The following is a 14,549-nucleotide window of genomic DNA, read 5'->3' as shown; positions in this document are numbered from 1 at the left end:
ATTATTAAGCCGTTGCTAAAATCAGAAGTGGGATAGGGCTTGTGCCCTATCCGCTTTTGGGTTATCCTGGCGTACAGTTTATTTTTAAAATTTGCATTAAATTAACAACGTAATGACCGATATACGTGTAACTGGAAGCAGGGTAGGAGGACGCTCGCATTCGCCGAATGTTCGAGACCAATATTGGAGAATAATATTGGTGCGTTTAATTGCTTAAAACTCAAATGTGAACGTTGCGCGTGAGTCGAGCCCGCTAGGGTCGCAGATAGAAGACGCACGTCCCTCGACCGCGGACGGTGGTGGCGCCGGACCCGTGGTGGCGTTGGGAATCACATCACCGCCGCCGTCAGAGTCCCGCGCGTACGACGCTACAGACAGGATCATCGGAGCATTAAGTGCACTGTCCAAAGTAAGGTCGAACCATTTTTATATTTCTAATTTTGACCCCCGTTAATGATATCGATTCTTGGTGCGAAGTAGATTTTTTTTGTCGGATACCCTCTTATGAAATGTAATAAATCACCAAGTAACTAGCTCAACGACTTTATCACAACCGACCTTACGGTCTATTTTTATTGACGCGATAGAACATGCTCGAGACTGAATGCTCAGTTTCGATGGGTGGAAATAACATTCGAAGGGTTCAAAATGTTACTAGTCGGCACACTCCATCAATACGTCAATTAGACAACAGTCCGACTGTCCAGGTCGGTGATCATGCAAACGGGACGCCGTGTTGCTCCATCGCCGTGTCGATTGTACCCGCGTTTGAGAATAGATGTAAAATAGTTCCACCACGCGTTGTGACAATAAAAAGGCAACTACCACATCAGCACGGAAGTTAACCGAATCCATTAGATTCGTAAATTCAGATCTAGCTCATGGTTACTTTATTTCTAAGTTTTACCCTGCCGTGCAATACATAGACACATTGTGTAAGGAAGTAGAATGGACTAGATCCTTAACTGGGAAGGCACTGAGTATTTGTCACGAGTTTTGGGCTGTCTTAAGAGTGATGAGCGTACTTGGTTACACGTGTGATTGTCTAGTGACCGGACGTGGGGTAACTTCGTAAAAGACTTTAAGCCGTTGTGTCCGCGAAAGTTAGAGTATGCCAATATTCTTTATAATGCTATGCAATTAGCATCAGATTGCTTTGCCTCATACGTCGAGTGCGCCAGGAGATCGTTGCTCTGTATTAAGATGGTCAGAGGTCTGACTGACAAACTCGGAACTTTAATAATGATACGGGGCATAATGGGCCCTCTGGTTGACTCGCGAACGCTAGTCTACAGATTCACGAGTTGATTTAATTTTTGGTGGAGGTCAGGTTAGGCCGAGTCCTCGTAGGGTTCAGGCACTAGTTGAGTCACCAGTGACGCGTAATGTCAAACATTCTTGGGGTTGACTGCATGCTTCCAGAGATTTACGTGGTAACATAGTTCACGTAGATGTTGTAACGTGGTAACATAGTTCACGCAGAGATTTACGTGGTAACATAGTTCACGTAGATGTTGTAACGTGGTAACATAGTTCACGCAGAGATTTACGTGGTAACATAGTTCACGTAGATGTTGTAACGTGGTAACATAGTTCACGCAGAGATTTACGTGGTAACATAGTTCACGCAGAGATTTACGTGGTAACATAGTTCACGTAGATGTTGTAACGTGGTAACATAGTTCACGCAGAGATTTACGTGGTAACATAGTTCACGTAGATGTTGTACCGTGGTAACATAGTTCACGTATATGTTATGACGTGGTAACAAAGTTCACGTAAAGGTGTGACGTGGTAACGCAGTTCACGTTACGAGTGTATTAGCTTGACATGTTAACTTGGCCATGTCAACCAGACTTTACTCTCACAGTATATTATACACCCGATATGGTAACAGTGCCGTGTCGTCAGTACATCTAACGTAACTCAACAAGAGCCATACATGAACGCACTGAAATGTGATGTAAAATGCTCACAAAAACTACTAACTTTTACTAATGGTTCATGGTACCAAAATCATGATTGTAATGCAAACAATCTATTTCTATGACGATATCATAGAACACCCCGATAGCAACGCTGTGCACACAGTGAGTCCTGCATCGTCAGAGATTGAAGACGGTCATGACATCGAGGTGAACGTGGACGTCCACCAGTCAGGAGAGGCCGTATTAGAGGCGACTCCCTCTTAAGTCAAAGTCGATGGGCGGAGCCATTGACGACGAGCACTGACGTGGACTCGTGACGTCATCTGGAGGGGCAACTCGTCATCTGGAGGGGCAACCGACCGACCAGCGGGGACATCACGCCACCTCGGATCACTTTTGCTGGAAGCGCGCGCAGCGTTCACTTGTCTTAGATTTAATATTCTGTGTCGATCGTTCCTGCCCACTTTTGTATTTTTTTTATTTATTTAAATTATTAAGCCGTTGCTAAAACTATATATATATAAATGAATTGATTTTCGTTAGTCTCGCTAAAACTCGAGAACGGCTGGACCGATTTGGCTAACTTTGATCTTAAATTATTTGTGGAAGTCCAGAGAAGGTTTAAAAGGTAGATAAATATGAAAATGCTCAGTAATAAATAAAAATAACAATTTTGTTTTTCCTTTAATGTGTCCCCCGTCGGACGGATTCCTTTTGTTTGTTTTAAGTTTATTTTATACAAAAGTTTAGGTCTTTTATTTATCGATTGAGGCACTACGAAGTCTGCCGGGTCAGCTAGTATTCAATAAATATGAGTATTAAGCCCCAGAATAACAACAAACATTGAAACTCAAACTTAATATTAAGGAATTAATTAAGGATTTATACCATACTTATAGTGAGAAATTTAGAAACATTTTTTTAAACTGCAATTTATTGAAGTTATACTTCTTTAGACGCGTTATGAAAAATTAATGAGAGTGAAATTTTACGATGCGCGCGCACCGTGACACAAAATGAACAGAATGAAGTTGCCCACTAAACCGCTCATTACAATACGACCGACGTAACTTGGCGAGTCTGAATATAGCCGCAGGTGAACTTTCCGAACCGCACCGAGAATTACCGAATTTATACGATGTCAAGAAAAGGAATGTCCAATATGCGTGTTTGAGGATGTTGCTTAATCGATTTTTTTTTCAAATTGATTAAAATTTAAATAAAAAAAATAAATAAATTTAATAAAAATAAAGTATAACTTCTTACGCGCGTACATAACTACACGCACCCTTTTTTGAAAGGACGACACGGTCCAACTTAATAACATAAGTACAAAGCAATCGACAATCAACAAACAATTAGACAATGAAAAGAAAATACACATGTAAATGTAAGTTATACTGTAAAAACTGAGACCTTAGAACTCATATCTCAAGGTAATTGACGGCACGTTGTAGATGTCTATGGGCTCCAGCAACCACTTCACATCAGGTGGGCCCTGAGCTCATCTACCCTCCTAAGCAATAAAAAAGACTTTTTGAGAGAATTAGTTCAATTAAAATTGACCTACGGGCGTCGTAAAAATGTGTCTACACTATACATATAATTTAAAATTGTATTCTGGTATTCATATATTAAAGAGAAAGGCGCATCTTGGAAATAAATCGAAAAGTCTAGAAAACAGGATTTAAGGCTTCGTCAAACAGAACGCGTAATTAGCGCGCGTCATAGCGTGGCGTTAGTTTAGCGCTCTGACGCACGCTAAGTACGCGTTCTGTTTGACGAAGGCTTTAGATCTTCAATGTATAATTATAAGATTCGAAAGTTGAAGCTAAATGGTATATGCGTTTTATCTCGCAAATTTCACGGTTCTTCAGATATAGCGAGATTCTTAAAGATTCAATTCGCTAAAAGCCCTTTTTTTCAGTTACTTAAAATCCATGTTACCTATATTATAACTCGGAACGGGCGGTTCAATCAAGCACCGAACTTTGAAAAGCTTCCTTTAATGATAAAACGCCATAAAAATTTCTACGAACTGAAAAATCACACATGTCTTCGTTCTCTGTTTTTTTATTTTTACTGGTGGTAGGACCTCTTGTGAGTCCGCATGGGTAGGTACCACCGCCCTGCCTATTTCTGCCGTGAAGCAGTAATGCGTTTCGGTTTGAAGGGTGGGGCAGCCGTTGTAACTATACTGAAACCTTAGAACTTTTATCTCAAGGTGGGTGGCGCATTTACGTTCTAGATGTCTATGGTTTCCAGTAACCACTTAACATCAGGTGGGCTGTGAGCTCGTCGACCCATCTAAGCAAAAAAAAAAACAGAAAATAATTACTTTGATAATTTAATAAAAAAATTTAGATTATTAAAGGCGATTAAACAGGCGACCGTATCATGATGATATACAACACTCTTCCTAGGCCTTAAATCCACTCGCAAGCCTATTTTTTTATAGATATAAATAGACAAAGGACGTCCAACAGCATAAGAATTGAAACAAACCTCTAAACTCCCAGAATTAATTAATTAGCGTAATTATGTAGCAGTATAGATATTTACTTAGTATGCTGAACATAAATAAAAGACAAAAAATAAGAAATATTTCAAAAGCCACCGACGCTCTAAGACATGCCCAAAGACTGTAATGGAAACGGGCGGGCCACGTAGCGAGGTTACAAGATGGAAGATGGACCAAAAGAGATACTTTGTGGAGCGGTCCAGTGGAAAAGAGACCTTACATAAGATGGCAGGATGACATCATAAGGACAGCGGGCCCAAACTGAATACAAGTGGCCCAAAATAGCGAACATTGGTTTTCGTTGGAGGAGGTTCTTGATGATGATGATGATATTTAAAAAAAATTGTATGCATTATAAGAATTGTTAAATTATTGGTTGCAAGAAATAAAAAAAGCTTTATATATTATTATTTAAATAGATATTTACTAAATTATATCTACAGCAAAGCTACCATGCGTTCCAGCTTCAAGGGTGATCCAACCGTTATACATATTATAAGTTGTATGCCAACCGTGGAAGAGGAGAACGAAATACATGCCGTTTATATTGGAGAGAAATGTAATTAGAATTACTTATTATTATTATAGTTTTCCTGGCTATGGCACAGTGATTCCTCACAGAAGACGATATCTTTGTCGCCGATGTTTGGTTTACGGGGCCTGAATATTATTGTCGTTTTCTAGCTTGAAACGTTGTCTCGTATGGACATTTGGAATTTAATTAATGTAAAATGAAACTCTGAATTTATGATTGATTGTTTTATTTTATGCGGCGTGCGTGCGTGCCTGAGTGCAATGGCGAAGTGGTTTTATAATCTACTAGATGACCCGGGGAACTTTGTTCCGCCTTAGAGGCAATAAATGAGCAGACTAATTTTATCAAGGTCAATTTTTTATTTTGATAATTAATGTAAACTAAAAAATCAAGTATTCTAATGATATTTTATTGGCCCATGTATTTTAGTTGTTATTATTATTATTATATTTTCTTGTTCTTTTTCAGTCCTTTCACTCGCAATGTTTCGAATCCTATTTGCATTACGGCTTCGTCGGGAAAGATTTGATCGTGTTGGTCGCGACATGGATTTCTTAATGATGACCTATCTCGGCACAATAAACTAATAGAAACTCGAAACAAACACATCAACCGGTCAACTTCAAAATTCTACTATAATTAACCATAGACTACATTAGGTTTAGCTGTCAGTTGCGTTTTGTTATTCCATATCTGTTGCGTTTTGTTATACCACATTTTATGTCACATCCCACGGAAACGTGATAAAAAGTATCCTATAGCCTTCTCCTGATTCTAAGCTACCTCCCCACCAATTTTCAGCCAAATCAGTTCAGCCGTTCTTGAGTTATAAATAGTGTAACTAACACGACTTTCTTTTATACTACTACTACTAATACTAATATAATATAACTAATATTATAAATACTATATAAATACTACTAATATTCAATAGAGATGAAATATCTCTTTTGAATATTAGTTCGTTTTTTGAAATACGGATGACACAAACGTTGGCGCGAACTAACGTCTAGGCTTTTTTTTTTTATGCCAAACTATTCTTTGATTTCATTTCACTAACAACCTACCAATATCATTTTCGCACTTAACAAAACCGAGTCATCGCCATACTAAAGAAGAAAAAAAACCTGAGAATATTTACCGCGAAAGTAATCTCGGAGCTTATTAAAATATTCCCTGAGTTTGTTTACCATCTCCCGGCGCTGTCATCCATCAAATACAGTCAGATGATTAATTACCTACACATTATCGACAGGAAACTTCATTCAAAACCCCATTAGAGAGGAACTGTGCTTTAAGATAGCGTCCATTTTATGTTCCTTCTTATGTAATTTATTTATTGCCAAAATCATCATCATCAAAAGAAACATTTTATAAAAACACATAATGTACTGTTTTTACTAGTGATATCCTTGATATAAGATACAGTAGAATACCAGCATCCCTTCTATTTATTTCTAAGGCATCTCAATCGGACGTTGTGGTTTGGAGGGTTACAGGTACCAGCTGTAGTTGCGATTAGGACTTTAATCTCACGTTAAGGGTAATAAGGGCATTTATCTTTTATATCATTCAATGACGTAATCTACCCACGCTAAGTAGATTATTCAAATTAACAACCCTCAAAGATAATTCATTCATAACGGCTGTCTGGTGTAGTGGTAAGTGACATGGTCACTACACAAGGGGGTCGCGGGTTCGAATCCCGCCAAGAGAAGATATTTGTATGATAAATATAAATGTCTTTTCCAGGGTTATGAATGTATATTAAATATATGTATGTGTATAATAAAAATCTTACATTTATTTCCGTTATTTGGTACCTGTAACACAAGTTCTTTACGAACTTATCACGGGATCAGTTACCGTGGCGTGATTGTTAGTAAATATTTATTTATTTATTTAATTTATTAACACATGAATTTAGCATCGTAAGTACCAATATACTGCTTGTTTCTAGTATGAAAGCAATCATCCGATCTTATAGATATAAACTTGATATAAAACTTGGACCTCATGCTATCTATATATTAATACGTGAAGCAAAAACTTTGTATCCCTTTTTACGAAATTTACGGAGGAGTATGAAATTTTGCACACTTATAGAGAATATAGAGAAGAAGTGCACAATGCTAATATTTTTTTAAAATAATGCTTAAAAGATACATTAAATCAATAAAGAAAACATTACACACACTACATACCATGTATTTGACGCACACACGCATGCATACTATTTATTGTCAAACTTTTGTTCTTGGCGTCTGTTGTCAAATTAAGAATAGATTAAATATTGTTTGTCTTTGTTAATATTTTTTTATAGTGGCGAATTTTGTAATTATAGAAATATAAAATACAATCATAATAGTGTACAAACTTACAATTCCAATTAATTATAGTCGAATTTCGACTACTGAGGGACCTCTAGTCGTGATAAACAGCAATAGAAATGAATATAATTCAACTAGTCGACTTGACAGACGGACCATTTAAATATCTATTTGTTTTTGATTGATTGATTGTGTTCTCCCCAATTTTCGGAGCAGCCAATTTCCTAGTTATTCTTTCTCTAAAAACAATAGGCTTTTGGAAACTACAAAATTAAAGTGAGGACGGTATACGCATATTTATTTTGAAAAGTCAGCAGGATTCAGTTATTTATCGAGTTTCATATTCTATGATAGATACCACTTCAAGCAAGGGCGGATCCAGCTTTGGCGCCAGGAGGGGGTCACATAGTCAAATTTAGATGCGTTCGTTCCCAAACGTTTGCCATTATACAAAGTTATTATATTATATTTAATTAATTAAATATTGAAGGTATGCAGTTACATAAAATCTGTATGGTGACAAAAGATATAACTAAAATCATTATATTCAATTAGTGGTCCACCTAAGTCCGGGACCCAGCTCAGGGGGTGGTCATGACCCCCATGATGACCCTCCCCCTGGATCCGCCATTGACTTCAAGACCATTTCGGGTATTTAAATGATAACAATCGAGTTAGATTTTCAATTGATAAGCTTATCAACTCGGAATATTCCTCCGAATACTTTACACGTGACGACAAATTTCATTAACAATATCTGCGTATGCATTCACAACTTCGTCGTCCAAATCTCCGAAAACGTTACCATGAAACATACATGTAATAATAAACAAGCTCCAAAGAAATGTCTTATTTTCTCAAATATGGACTAAAAAGCGAATTGTGCCAAAGTTTCAGTACTTCACTGCGAGCTTACTTTCCGAACTTTTGTTTGTGACATTCTGTTTTCGGCGACTTAAGATGTAGTAGGTGAATTTTCTGTAACTTCATAAGTATTGCTTGATTTAAAAACAAACACTGTAAAACCCTGGCGATTGTATAAATATATCGACGCTTGAAAGGCAAACGTGTATAAGTGATAATGCGTAATTTAAAGTTGAAATATCTGAAAACAAAATTTATTTTAACGAATCTAGCTGCAGTAGAATCTAGCTAGTAGCTGTAGGGTTGAAATGATTTTAATAGACCTAGAAATATTTTTTTTTTTGCGCATCGAATATGGTTATTGCTTATCATTTATGTACAAAGCAGTTATTGTAGCTCACGTTTGACTTTCAAGCGTCGATGTAGAATGCATAAGCGCTTTTATTTTGTGTAATCAGTGCTGGTCTATGGACCGCAAATTGCTTAGGGATTATCGAAATCCAGGGAGACCCAAAACGTAAAAAACATAATGATGAAGTCGGATTTCATTAGAGTAAACTATCTTTGGGAATTGGAGCTCATGTCTCTACACATTGTGATATAATGGATCGCTCGTCTATTTAAAAAAAGGCATTTTCATGCCAACAAACCCTGGATAATTACAATTTTGGAAATCACATCATATCACGAGGCTAATTATCAATTACCGTATATTAAAACTCGTAAAAACTTATGACTTACGTTACTTTATACATCCCACACGTTTCCTCAAAATATATATTTATATTAAAGAAAATGTGTGTATTGTTACGCCGGTAAGAGCAACGCCATCTATCGTCGAATACCAAAAACGAATATAAAAAACTAGTAAAATCGAAAACGCTCTAGAAGTACAACGCCATCTATTGTCAAACAGCGGAAACACGTTGACTACTTAACTTATCAGGAATGTTCTCGATAATTCTAGGGATGTCGTATCGACTATAAAAGCGTTGCAGAGGTGACCCTAAAATCGCGAACTACAACATGGTCAGGAACGACAGGCTCTCTGCCCGTGGTGGTGGTACCGTCATTTACTATAGAAGAGCCCTGCATTGCGTCCCGCTCGATCCTCCCGCGCTCGCTAATATCGAAGCATCAGTGTGCCGAATCTCACTGACGGGACACGCGCCGATCGTTATCGCGTCCGTTTATCTTCCACCGGATAAGATCGTTCTAAGCAGTGATATCGAGGCGCTGCTCGGTATGGGGAGCTCTGTCATTCTGGCGGGCGACCTAAATTGTAAACACATCAGGTGGAACTCACACACCACAACCCCGAATGGCAGGCGGCTTGACGCGTTAGTCGATGATCTCGCCTTCGATATCGTCGCTCCGTTAACCCCGACTCACTACCCGCTAAATATCGCGCATCGCCCGGATATACTCGACATAGCGTTATTAAAAAACGTAACTCTGCGCTTACACTCGATCGAAGTAGTTTCAGAATTAGATTCAGACCACCGTCCCGTCGTTATGAAGCTCGGTCGCGCTCCCGATTCCGTTCCCGTCACGAGGACTGTGGTGGATTGGCACACGCTGGGCATCAGCCTGGCTGAATCTGATCCACCATCGCTCCCGTTTAACCCGGACTCTACCCCGTCTCCTCAGGATACCGCTGAAGCCATAGACATCTTAACATCACACATCACCTCGACATTAGATAGGTCATCGAAACAGGTTGTAGCGGAGGACTTCCTTCACCGCTTCAAATTGTCCGACGATATTAGGGAACTCCTTAGAGCTAAGAACGCCTCGATACGGGCCTACGACAGGTATCCTACCGCGGATAATCGTACTCGAATGCGTGCCCTACAACGCGACGTAAAGTCTCGCATCGCCGAAGTCCGAGATGCCAGATGGTCTGATTTCTTAGAAGGACTCGCGCCCTCCCAAAGGTCTTACTACCGCTTAGCTCGTACTCTCAAATCGGATACGGTAGTAACTATGCCCCCTCTCGTAGGCCCCTCAGGCCGACTTGCGGCCTTTGATGATGACGAAAAAGCAGAGCTGCTGGCCGATACATTGCAAACCCAGTGCACGCCCAGCACTCAATCCGTGGACCCTGTTCATGTAGAATTAGTAGACAGTGAGGTAGAACGCAGAGCCTCCTTGCCACCCTCGGATGCGTTACCACCCGTCACCCCGATGGAAGTTAAAGACTTGATCAAAGACCTACGTCCTCGCAAGGCTCCCGGTTCCGACGGTATATCTAACCGCGTTATTAAACTTCTACCCGTCCAACTCATCGTGATGTTGGCATCTATTTTCAATGCCGCTATGGCGAACTGTATCTTTCCCGCGGTGTGGAGAGAAGCGGACGTTATCGGCATACATAAACTCGGTAAACCAAAAAATCATCTGACGAGCTACCGCCCGATTAGCCTCCTCATGTCTCTAGGCAAGCTGTATGAGCGTCTGCTCTACAAGCGCCTCAGAGATTTCGTCTCATCCAAGGGCATTCTCATCGATGAACAATTCGGATTCCGTACAAATCACTCATGCGTTCAACAGGTGCACCGCCTCACGGAGCACATTCTTGTGGGGCTTAATCGACCAAAACCGTTATACACGGGAGCTCTCTTCTTCGACATCGCAAAAGCGTTCGACAAAGTCTGGCACAATGGTTTGATTTTCAAACTATTCAACATGGGCGTGCCGGATAGTCTCGTGCTCATCATACGAGACTTCTTGTCGAACCGCTCTTTTCGATATCGAGTCGAGGGAACCCGCTCCTCCCCACGACCTCTCACAGCTGGAGTCCCGCAAGGCTCTGTCCTCTCACCCCTCCTATTTAGCTTATTCGTCAACGATATTCCCCGGTCGCCGCCGACCCATTTAGCTTTATTCGCCGACGACACGACTATTTACTATTCTAGTAGAAATAAGTCCCTAATCGCGAAGAAGCTTCAGAGCGCAGCCCTGGCCCTAGGACAGTGGTTCCGAAAATGGCGCATAGACATCAACCCAGCGAAAAGTACTGCGGTGCTATTTCAGAGGGGAAGCTCCACACGGATTTTCTCCCGGATTAGGAGGAGGAATCTCACACCCCCGATTACTCTCTTTAGACAACCCATACCCTGGGCCAGGAAGGTCAAGTACCTGGGCGTTACCCTGGATGCATCGATGACATTCCGCCCGCATATAAAATCAGTCCGTGACCGTGCCGCGTTTATTCTCGGTAGACTCTACCCCATGATCTGTAAGCGGAGTAAAATGTCCCTTCGGAACAAGGTGACACTTTACAAAACTTGCATAAGGCCCGTCATGACTTACGCGAGTGTGGTGTTCGCTCACGCGGCCCGCACACACATAGACACCCTCCAATCCCTACAATCCCGCTTTTGCAGGTTAGCTGTCGGGGCTCCGTGGTTCGTGAGGAACGTTGACCTACACGACGACCTGGGCCTCGAATCAATTCGGAAATACATGAAGTCAGCGTCGGAACGATACTTCGATAAGGCTATGCGTCATGATAATCGCCTTATCGTTGCCGCCGCTGACTACTCCCCGAATCCTGATCATGCAGGAGCCAGTCACCGTCGACGCCCTAGACACGTCCTTACGGATCCATCAGATCCAATAACCTTTGCATTAGATGCCTTCAGCTCTAATACTAGGGGCAGGCTTAGGGACCCCGGTAACCGTACTCGTCGAACTCGACAAAGAGGTCGACGTGCAACCTAACCCATGCATCAGCCCGCTGAGTTTCTCGCCGGATCTTCTCAGCGGGTCGCGATTCCGATCCGGTAGTAGATTCATTCGCGAAGCAGCTACTCTTGAGCTGTTAGGTCTCCTTCGGAGGCGCTCGGGTAGCTGTTAGCAAATCCCACCTCTCCTGGCTGAGCCTTTGCTCGCCCACGTGTCCTGGTGAAACTGGAAAGGCCTTCGGGCCACCAGTAAACTTTCAATCATAAAAAAAAAAAAAAACGAAGGCAGTTAGTAATCGGAACTACTCGAAGCGAAACAGCGAACGGATTACCTGAAGCGAAGCGGAGGAAGTGAATTGAGAATTTTAAAATGCTCGTTAAGTGTTTTTTTAGATCGGGTATTTTCTACTGACCCAAAAAGAATTCTTCAGCCATACAGCGTTTCAGGGTAATCCTGCAAATCCCCCAAGATTTACGACTCTATTACCCCTCGCCATACTTATGTACGTTTAAATATAAACATATATAGATAATTAACACGCAAGCAAAGAGTAAACAAATCCGTTCATCCCACAATGTTTGCCCGATGTGGGAAACGAACCCACGACCCTCGACACAACAGTCAGATCCGCTAGTTACTGCACCACCGAGTCAGTCAATACTGAAGTTGCTAAAATAGAAAGAAATTAGAAATAGTATAAACACAATAAGACTCTTATAACGCTGAACTTTCCACAATGAATGCCCTGAGCACCGTTGGCGAACAGAGATAAATGCTTGACGCGAGCAGCGAGCTAGCATCATGCATCTCCCCGACGTGTGAGTGTTTCAAACGAATGTGCTCCAACCTTGTAAACATCGTAGGCAGGTGTGGAACATTTCAATAGCACATAAATATATTATAATAGTGTTAAATGTGTGAAATGAACATATGGTACTGAGCTTAAACAGAGTCAGTTACACGGTTTTGTAATTGCAAATGAAATTGTTGAATGTAGATTTAGGGATAACGACAAAGGACAGCCCAAATATTGCTTTTTTTATGATTGAGAGATTACTGGTGGCCCGAAAGCCTTTCCAGTTTCACCAGGACAGGTGGCCCAAATATTGCTGTTCTGAACTTGTAGGTATATATGTAGACTTATCTTGAAAATGTTGTAGACGAAATTCAGGTATCTGTCAAATATCTATAAAGTGTTGTATGATGGCTACCATCAAAAGGAAATATTAACGGCCAAGAATCGGAAGGACCGTTGCTCTGAAGTTTGTGGATTCGATTCCCACATTGGGGAAACATTTGTGTCATGAACAAGTTTGTTTGGATGTTGATTATCTACATACCTATAAGTATGTTTCTTTACTGCTTAGATTAGTGGACGAACTCACGGCCACCTGATGTAAATTGGTTACCGGACCCCATAGACATCTACGAAGCAAATTCCGCCATCCACCTTGATATATGAGTTCTAAGGTCTCAGTATCAGAAGACCTCTGGGAAGGGAAGGACGCTCAATTATCGCGTCAAGCATCAGATTTTGTTCAGGATTGGCTTCCACGGTGAAGGAATAACATCGTGTAATAAAAATCAAACCCGCAAAATTATAATTTGCGTAATTACTGGTGGTAGGACCTCTTGTGTGTCCGCGCGGGTAGGTACCACCGCCCACCGCATACGCCACCCACCTTGAGATATGAGTTCTAAGGTCTCAGTATAGTTACTACGGCTGCCCCACCCTTCAAGCCGAAACGCATTACTGCTTCACGGCAGAAATAGGCAGGGTGGTGGTACACACCCGCGCAGACTCACAAGAAGTCCTACCACTAGTAATTTCATTGAAGCAATAAAAAATAAAAAAGTTACCTTCTTTCCTAACTCTCATTTAAATATAATCGTATTTCCGGACGTTCTGAACAGACCTTCCAACTGTCCCGGCTCAAAGGAAATATGCTCCCAACATATCTGTCGGTAGATTTCGTAGCGTACCTACATGATATTAAATTCTCCAATGCTGACATCTTTTATTTTTCACCTACTACAGCATAGGGAAATGCAACTTTGGAATATTAAATATTAGCAGAATTTAGTATTAAGATATATATACACACATTTAAACATACAGATGTATAATGACATTTTCAATATAAGCTTATATATATACTTAAGCTATATACATATATACTCGCTCAGTGACAAATCTTCCCTTGGTCGTCACCTCCCGTAATCACGTCGGGATCACCAGTTACTTTTTTTTTCCTACCTATGCTGATATCCTTGAGAGGCTATATCAGCTTCTCCTTGACGTGTAGGTGAGCTCACGGGGCTCAAACCGGGTGTGTTGTTAACACTGGCCCTAGCAAGAGCAGTGCTTTTCAGAATCTACCACCAGATCGAAAACACGACCCACTGAGAAGATCCGGCGAGAAACTCAGTGGGCTACAATTCAGGCATCTGTCTTATATCTAATGCTCCATGATGGCTACGACACAATGACTATGAAACAATTGAAGTACTAATAGCGTTAGGAAGCTGTGCTTTATTTACGAACATCAAACAATTACATAACAGTGAAACAGAAGCACTTCCGTTACATCAGCGCGTTTCAGTAATGGCTTACATTTACTTTGGTATCATGTACGTTATTCAACGATGAATGTTGGCTTCGAGCCCTACATTTTCCGGTA

Source organism: Bombyx mandarina, chromosome A1 (assembly GCF_030267445.1).
Source record: "Bombyx mandarina strain Sakado chromosome A1, ASM3026744v2".
In the NCBI taxonomy this organism is placed as follows: Eukaryota; Metazoa; Arthropoda; class Insecta; order Lepidoptera; family Bombycidae; genus Bombyx; species Bombyx mandarina.
Note: the sequence above shows the minus strand (reverse complement) of the source record.